The following is a 9,693-nucleotide window of genomic DNA, read 5'->3' as shown; positions in this document are numbered from 1 at the left end:
AAGTAGCCTAGGTAAATTTATAAATCAAGCATTTCTGTTCAGAAGTTCTTATATAAATAACAGCGTTAAGATATTTCAAACATTTTGACATTTGTAAATACCCTCCCATACTACTTCATAAAACCATTACATTTGTATATCATAGTTTGATTTCGAAATGTATCTCTTTTTTACTTTTCTTTTTGTTACCTTTTTGTATGTTCTTTAATTTGACGTACGTATTCCTTTCTCTTTTTCTTTTAATTATGTCATGCATCGTTGACCATACTGACTATTTAATGAACGAATTGCGGGATTGATGTCATTATCGGGGTATAAACGTAATTGGGCTGGTCAAAGTATGTTGAGTCCGATGAACAATTGCGTTCATATCCCCGATAATGATATCAATCCCGAAATTCATTACTTATATTTACACCAATAGTTCATTATTCTATTCAATGGCAACAATACATTTAACATATCATTAATTAACACTTTCTAAAATGTTAATTTATTTTTACGGGACCTGCAGACACAATACAAACAATAACAAGATCAACAATTTTCATGTATATTGTTATGCGATGAATGGCAATCCGAACATATCCGAAGATGTTGCGTTCATCGGATGATAACTGCAATTTCTAAAAAGAAGTTTATTAAAGGAATGGAAGTGGAGATGTAAATATTTATATTGATGCTTATACTGATAATATTTTGTCAAGAAACTGGCTTAAAACATGTTTTTGACAATAAACATATATGACTGTTTGTGATGGTAAAGAATTTAAATGTACTATTAACCGTCAAATTCCTTACCATCACTAACAATTAGTTTTATACCTGCCACGTATCTCAGTATTTCGTATAAAATTCCTAAATACCGCTAACAAACATATGGAGTGGGTCTTAATGTCATACATGTATATGGATGAAACAATCAATTTTGTTAACTTGGTTCATCTAAATAACTATCTGTTTAGACGTTCAGAAAAGACATATGAAGCTCAGTTTTCATTACGGGAATATATGGTCATTGTAATAGGTCTTAAGCCGGCTCCATACGTTACCAAGTGTCACCATATGTCACTTTCTGGTTTCTAGAAACCCATTTATCTCAATATATTGGGAACTTCTTAAAAACATAGTAAAACGAGAAAATAGAAAATCAAATTTGAATTTGGCCTTTCAGATTATACAAAAAATAATGTATTTATTGTTACAAATACTTTTTAACAAAATTCGGTGTACTCTGTCGCCCCTGCTAAACGACGTGCTACAGGATCGTCCCAAGTTGGTCGTGGTTAATGATAAAATATTTAATATCGTTTTGCTAACAACTTAACCATGAACTATTTTGGTATTGGAGTCTCTTGGTTCTTCAGTACGTAAAACTATCCAAGCATCCGCAATACCAGTTAAACACATACGACACAATGTTAAACTTCCAATGTGAATGTACATGGGTAAACTCTTAACATTGAGGACAAACAGGAATTGGGAAGGCTAAGGACTTTTGGAGGGCAAAGTAATCTTCAAAACGTGTTTGCAATAGTTTATGGAATGTCGAAAAACAATGTGCGACGCTAAGATATTTGCTCTATTATGTGCTTACGAATCACCTCAATTGAAAATCTAAATTTAACTCCGTGGGATAGATTAATTCATGAAATGAGGTCTGATAGTCAATCCGCCTGAGAGATCGTTTAATGATTTATTAAACAATCACGGCACCTCTGGCATTCGAAATTGTAAGCAATAAGCAATATAATATTGCATAAAGAGTCATATCATTATGACTTAGCTAAGTCCTCTGATACATACTTGAGATTAATTTGTTTGATCGCTTTGCGTCAAAGGCTCCATATTGACCTTTACCTAGCACGAATAATTGCAAAGGTTGTATGCTCAAGTATTCATTATCTATACGTATGTCTTTGTTTAAAAAAGCCACGGTACATGTGAAGTCAAAATTGATCAGTAAGCTTTATCATGGTCCTTTGTTTAATGCGTCGGATCAATGAATTCGATTGCGGTGTATTGAAAATATCAAAATTGACCTATACTTATGAATAATTGGAAAATTTAAATCTCGACAAATCCACTATCTAATATGAACTTGAAACAAAGGTTTTGTGTGTAACTAAGAGGTATACTTACTATGAATCATTTCAATTTCAATAATCGTAAGAGTTGATATATAGTCCTCACATACATGTCTATTATACAATAACTGTTGTATACATTCAACCCAGGTACAGGTTGCCCAGACAAATAAAGAAAGCTTGAAAACGTGTAAGCCAAATTCTACATATTGTTAAATGTTTTATATAGTTATCCAAACTTAGTTACATTTTGGGTGTCTATGTTAATGTGAAATTCTCCACACAAAACGTTTTGGAAACGACATCACAAATAACTTGAACAGTATTTTTGTAATGCTACTATGCAAAACAATTATTTCAATGTGCTGATTAAGACTTATCCGATTAATATATGTCACCCCAATTTGAACAGTCGGGCATGAAACTTCACCATCCGTGCTATACTTGCGGGATCATCGGCAACATGTTACTACGTAAGTAAGCCGGTGTGCGTTGCATTGACACCATAGTCAATGCAATACTGAAATTGTGATGCTTTCGAGGGAATGACCACTCTAATAGTAACCGTTGGATTGACATACACGTTCCTTGATGGTGTCAATGATAAGGTAATAATAATACAAAGGGATTAATGAATAAAACGCGATATCTCGTTATGAGTTATTAAATACACTATTACCAACATAAGTAATTTGTTTTTAAATTTGATACAATGTTGTGATAGTTCTGCGTAGCATATATCAAACGCACACGGTATATACCTAAAACATTAGCGACATATTAAATGACCTTTGGAGAGTCCAAATCAGAGCACTGATATTTGACACACCTAACCATAACAACAATAATTCTTAAAATCTACAAGCTTTTAAGTACCACAAGCTTCAGGTATTACAAACTGTGTATAGATCTGAACAATTAGTCAACTACATTTTAAAAGGGCATTTATCTATTTAGAAACTCCACATTAACCCCTTTTGGATGAAGATCTAGCTTCAATAAAACAATTGGCAATATATATGATCCTGATGTGTTGGTCTTTAAGTCCCCATAACTTTCATATTTTATCGCCACCCATATCTTCTGATATTTCAATACATATCAGCTAAAGGGAGACAACTATGATTCCGGAATGATTTATCAAGGTGACCACACTCAACTTTTGTATCCCAGCCTAAGTTCAAATTCTAATATCATTTTATCATACTGTATTATTTCTAAGAACATTTATTTCATAAAATGTTATTTCAAGATGTTCATCCACATAGAAGAGGCCCTTGCCTTTGGCAATTCAAAATGAGATATTCATTAACACATACATTGCCATTAAATCAAAGCTTCTGATATAGTGTAATGACAAAAAGCAAAGTAGTCATGTTTGGCAGTTCCTCTTATTTCGTTTCATAATAATATATTCTTTTTTCATAGACAGTGCCTTAAATTGCTTAACGTTGTTAACTTTAATCATTTCCCTTTTGGAATTACACAGTTTCAGTACAAAGGGAGACCAAGCAAATGTGTACACCTAAACAACGTAATTGTTCACTACAAGTTAACCATATGTCATTTGTATCCCAGTGGGGACCAATGAAAAATAGCAGAGCTGTAACACGTTGCCAACTTGCAATTGCTTTAAATTTAGAAAGCAGCTATTCATCCACAATCAGATGTCACTGCTAGTCTTCTGTATTAACAGAACAATAACAACTTGTGTATTATCGTATAAAAACCATTTATAATTCCCACATTAACCCTTTTTGGATGAAGATTTAGCTTCAATAAAACAATTGGCAATGTATATGATACTGAGGTGTTGGTCTTTAAGTCCCCATAAATGCCAGTTCTAACCTCCACCCATAGCTTCTGATAGTTCAATAATTATTAGCTAAAGGGAGACAACTATGATTCCGGAATGATTCATCATGGTGACCAACTTTTGTTTCCCAGCAATTTAGCCTAATTTCACCATTTTATCAAATTGTATTATTTATAAGAACATTTATTTCATCAAAATGTTATTTCAAGATGTTCATCCACATTGAAGCCCTGCCTTTGGCAATTCAAAATAAGATATTCACAAACACATACATTGCCATTATATCAAAGCTTAGTCTTCTGTATTAACAGCAGACATATATAAATGCGTTTGTCAGTTTCGAGTAAGTTTATACATAATATTATAATTGTCTACATCAAATGACAATATAAGCTGTTGTTTTAGTAATTGCCAGACAGCAATGGACCATATCCTGCCAGGAAGTGCCTCATGGTTACCTCCTGATCAGAGATTTAGTGCTGGACATCTGCTCATATAGGTCTATCTGAAAAAGAACAATTGCAATAACGATTCAATTAAAAGATAGAAATAACTAATAAGCATCAATATTGTTATAACCTCAATTATACGGAAAGTAACTAGCGGTAAGGGAATCTACTACGGACTTGAAGCCATTTGGATGGACCATTATCAGGATCGAATTTCAATTAAATGTCCAGACATTTGTAAACGAACTTTGCTGTCTGGTCAAAAGTCTGTGAATGTGTAACTTGTTGTACACAGCCCGTCGCTAGCTTAACAACACACACATGGTTTAAAAATGGCAAACTTGCAACTAAATAAATGTTAGCTATTAATGCAATTCAAAACCTTAGTAATACAATTAGTCTAAGAGTGACAACCGCGATGCCAGGTTAACATTTTCTAAGCTTGTCACATTGCGATGTTGTTTTCTATCTGTATGAGAATAAAATTGACACCATTGAGTTAGCTGTATGTTTCGCAAACTTTATTATTTACTGTTGCTTTGACAAAAAAATGCTTGTCGTAAGACCAGTGCATGTAACTGCTTATAAATGTCAGCTTATTTCAAGTTCTTGATAATACATTCAAGGCAGCAATTAGATAAAAAATATGGACCAACATTGGAATAAAGCGTACTACCAAGCAAGTGCCATATAGTTTCTACTAGAATAAATTTAAAAACAATTCTTCGTTCACCCGTTCTTAAAATCCACGTCATAAACATTAAGGGCAATACTTCCATCGTTCATCGATTCGTTTGGTGCTCTTAAACAAGCATTGGCAACCTCATATTCAGAAATGTTAATGTCAATGACAACTAAAGTTGTGGAGTCATGATATATATCTAACAGTACCCAATGTTAGGTACACATATAACTACTTTGTATTTAAAAAAGTAACATTATTAAACAAATTATCTAAGCTGACTATAATTAAAACATATTAATTGGAACTACAATCAATACCTGCTTGACTTCAAATTGCAGATCATACTATAAATATCCGCAAAAACGAGACAACTGTGACGCAGGTTCCAGAGATCCTAGAATTGTCAAATCCCGCCGTTGTGTCTTCAGCATACCAACTTTATCTGTCAATCAATGAAATGAATATAAGCAACAGACTTACGATTGCGTTAGAAACGTTTTTCTACAGAAAGTTACTTGTTTCAGCAATTTAGGAAGAACAAGTTTATCGTTTAGCAGTATAGACAATTAAAGTATGTTTACTAAGTAATGTTAAGCATTCTTGGGTTACAGATAAAAGCACCACAATCATATTAGTTTCTTTTGTGAAATTCCTGTGAATTTGAGTATTTCATTACAATAGCCGAGGTAACAACTGTTATTAAATAAAATAGACACATTGAAGTTCGTGATCAATTATTTAAATACATAGAACATTTCATTTCTTGACTTACTTATCAAGACATTTACTCTTAGTGTGAGAAGGTTGATGACTCTACTCCGTCTGATGACAAATACATTCTGAGACAACAAATCACCCGTAAACATTTAGTTGGAGGTCTTTATATAAGTTATTAAGTCGCTAGCTTTAAATCGTAAAAGCTTTACACTACGACCCCGCCTCAACAAATGGCAATTGTATCCGCAGCCAATACCTGTTTGTACTCAAACTGTAGTATATAATCGTAACAGCAGTCAAAGGGAGACGAACTGCGATTCCGTTTTGACAGAACAATAGCGGGTTGCATTTCGATGCGTGTCTCCAGCATACCACCTCATCGGTCTGTATATAAAAGCCACAAAATGAAGAATTACTTTAAAATAATTCACTTAGTCATGTACCGTTGCTTTCAATGCTAGCAAGGCTTGCTCCGAAAAGGTGCAAGCAGGGGACGCAGCTATCAGTGTAATTGAAGTGTTTGGTTTGTATTAAAATTGGGTTCAAACCAAAGATGCATAACATATGATAACCTAACAATATTTAAACATTGGCATTATGGTAATAATTTAAATCTACTTGAATACTCTTATATCTAAAAACTGCAAGAATTGTCTACCATCTAAGGTCAAATGATAAAGAATCAGACCCAAATGCACACACAATAAAGACAGATGAGACATTTACTGTCAATGTACATGCAAATGATATGTCATGTTGTTTCATGTAAAATATTTAAAATGCGGCTTCAAATTGCATCAAGAAGAAAACCTTGTGTTACAATGAATAGAATTACGAAACCTTAGTTATAAATGCCGATGACGAAACTTGAGGACTGTTTTTAACGACAAATATATGCCATTCTATAAAGATTGTAATAAAATGAGAAACAATTAAAATGCAAAGTAATGCTACCAACTTGATTTTTTACGAGCAAAAATGGATATGTATAATTTAAGCAATATAAGTGTTAGCAGTAGCATTGCTATTGTATTTAAACTGCGGACAATAACTATGTGTTTGCGAAAAGATGGTACATACCAATGTTTTTTTTTTATTTTCTTGCCACTGTAACTTTCCGGATTAAATTCACTTTAAGGTGTCCGATCTATTATCATCAAAATAATATTATTATTGATCTCAGTCACGTGATACTATGCTAAGATGACTGTATTGTTTAACTGCAAACGACAAATACCTTTGTGCCTTGTACATTGCGGATAGACCAGGACCAGATGTTACCAGTGATCGACACTTGTTACCTTCAGATAATGGATTTAGTGTTGTCTGCTTGTATCCACCTTAAATAGAACATATTTACTGAAAATCCGATCGAAAGACACAATCATCTCTCTGAACATGTATAACCTAGGTTAAACAGGAATATTGAAGTATTATGTATAAACTGTTATTTTGCTTGGCATTATCAACTATAAAGTGCAGTACAAGCTGAATTAAGCTATGGTGAGAATAAGGCAGTGTCGAGGTAAAATAACTGTCTTGGCAACTTCGTCTAAAATTGTCAATTGTGTAAAAAGTCCGTGAATGTGTAACTGGTTGTGCTTAGCCACCCGCTTGCTTAAATGTACAAAAATGTCTTCACTACACCCCCCCCCCTTCGATAAATGTCGGTTCGAACTGACAAATACCTTCTGCTGGACAACATCCTTTAAACATCAACATTGAAGCCCGTTTCACTGAACCTCATGCAGCCTGTCGTGTTTCGATGTTTTGATGTTCGTGGAACGCCATATGTATCCGTCTTGCAATAAAAGTAATACAACTGATAACATTTTAACTATGTTTAACAACCTTAGATATTGGCTAGTTCCCCTTAAATGTGTTTCAAACTTGATACAGCTATCAGCTTTTATTAGTTATGGCTCTAAAGTTTTATATTGACAATACGACAACGAAATAACAAGCTAAGCTCATTTAAACAGTCAGCCATTTTAGAATTTAGTATCACTATTAAATAACGAAAAAAATGCATATATTTGTAATCAATTACAACCAGAAAAACAGTGGAATGTATTTCAAAGCCCTTTCACCAAACAGTTAAAATACTGTTATATCAAAATATCCGAATTCATCTGTGCAGAGCAATGGTGCGGTTCATATGTCTTACCAAGCCATCTACCTGAGATTCTGGTAACTGCCGAACATCTCAGGACCGCATGTCTGGTATTAGCCCATATGGAAAAAAACATATCGCCTGACTCAATATCATATTCAGTCTAAAGAATCGTGTAAGCTGAAAAGGAAAATAAAATGTGGTTTAAAATCTAATTATAAAAAAGAAAACCCTCATCAGGCCTTTTGGCATATATTTTCAGACGCTAGAGAAAATTAGAAAATGAAAACAATAAAACAATGAATGTCAATTATTTTGGGTGTCCTGTTTTCTCTTAAAAATCAGTCAAAGGGAGACAAATACGATGTGAGTTATAAATAGACAATGCTTTCACAATTCGATGTTAAGTCTTCGGCATACTAAAAACTTTTTTACGTGAACTGTGAGATATATATCAATACAAAAGTGTTGTAAAGAATCAAAAGCAAGTGTTGGGTTAGTTATGGGGATAATTAAGGTTAAAAAACTGTCAATATCAATTCAGACGGATTTATAATATTCCACATTTAACGTTACTTTGAGAAAAAAACGGTGTGCTTAAAAGAATGTCAAATAAAAGTTGAATAAATAAATAAACATGCAAAAGAAGTTTCTACTACTTAACTATAAACGTTTCCCATACAAAACCTAATCTCTGTCAACGGATAAGTCAATAGTGTCCTAAGAAAAGGTACCCTTACCACATAAGCAGTTAATGCAAACTAATTACTTCTAGAGCATGCAGCCATTAATATACTAGTAGTTAATAAACATGCATACAACTTTATCAACAATCATAATGCATAGACATAACCTGAATTAAGAGTTTTATTAAAAGTATTGGACAAGATCTTCGTTGTTTACATTTTAGCATTATTTGTAAAATATAAAAACATGCCCTTACTTGTTTGGACTTGTTTGCTACCGTTTTCTGTTGAATAAACGGAAGGAACACATGCAAATCAATTTTGGTTAATAGTTTAGCTATTTACAGTCACTGTTTTTTAACATCAATGTACCATTATCACGGTCGCATCTCCTGTGTCATCTGTTAATTCATCAAACGTACTAAGAGGTATATCAAACTCCACGCTTTAAACGATATAAATCTGTAAACTTTTAAACATAAACAAGTCTGCAGTGTACACAGCGGTAAATGATACATTTATTGGATTATTCTTTGTTTTGAATGTACTATTAAAGACAATACATCGACCCGGAAGCAGATCCCACTATTTATTTTTTGTTGGCTTTGTGAAATTGATCAGATTGTTTGTGACGCGTAAACACATTGTGTTTGTTTCCACAAAAGAATAACAATGAGGTAGGTAGATAGAAATAACTATTTTATTCTCTATACTTACGCGTTCACTCCTCATTATTTGTAGAGTGTTGGTCTACGTTAAATCAGTTGTAGGAACACTATTTAAATACCAGAATATCATTTAAATCCGTTTAAACTACATCCATCTGTCAATGTATACATTTGAAGTATAACTGAACGCATGATTCTGTGCTGATCGAATTTAAGATAAACTGCTCTTTTTAATACACCTTTTCCATGTTTGTGAAACATAATACAGATACTGACAAAACGAAATACTCCACTATATCTGAATGTGAGTCAATGATATATTGATCCTTTACAAATACTGCGGCTTATTTGTGTTTAATAGGGGTTTTCGTACACGGATGGTTAGTAATGTCTAGTGCTGTAAAGATATTAACATGTCATGTATTCACATTAATTGAGAACTTTGGAATGAAATCATAAATCCGCTTTAATA

General features: G+C 33.1%; 2 long non-coding RNA genes across 2 annotated transcripts; both read right to left on the bottom strand.

Moving 5' to 3' along the window:
- Nucleotides 1-4,016: 4,016 nt before the first annotated feature.
- Nucleotides 4,017-7,566, bottom strand: LOC128233887 (uncharacterized). The gene is made up of 5 exons (XR_008260804.1): nucleotides 7,443-7,566; nucleotides 6,992-7,094; nucleotides 6,011-6,138; nucleotides 5,355-5,479; nucleotides 4,017-4,408 (listed from the first exon to the last, which is right to left on the bottom strand). It is a non-coding gene; the product is annotated as an uncharacterized LOC128233887 (long non-coding RNA).
- Nucleotides 7,567-7,952: 386 nt separating this feature from the next.
- LOC128233889 (uncharacterized) lies at nucleotides 7,953-9,440 on the bottom strand. Its single transcript, XR_008260805.1, has 3 exons — nucleotides 9,271-9,440; nucleotides 8,811-8,837; nucleotides 7,953-8,047 (listed from the first exon to the last, which is right to left on the bottom strand). It is a non-coding gene; the product is annotated as an uncharacterized LOC128233889 (long non-coding RNA).
- Between the last annotated feature and the right edge of the window lie 253 nt (nucleotides 9,441-9,693).

This window comes from Mya arenaria, chromosome 5 (genome assembly GCF_026914265.1).
Source record: "Mya arenaria isolate MELC-2E11 chromosome 5, ASM2691426v1".
NCBI lineage: Eukaryota > Metazoa > Mollusca > Bivalvia > Myida > Myidae > Mya > Mya arenaria.
Note: the sequence above shows the minus strand (reverse complement) of the source record. Positions and strands in the feature narration are given on the sequence as shown.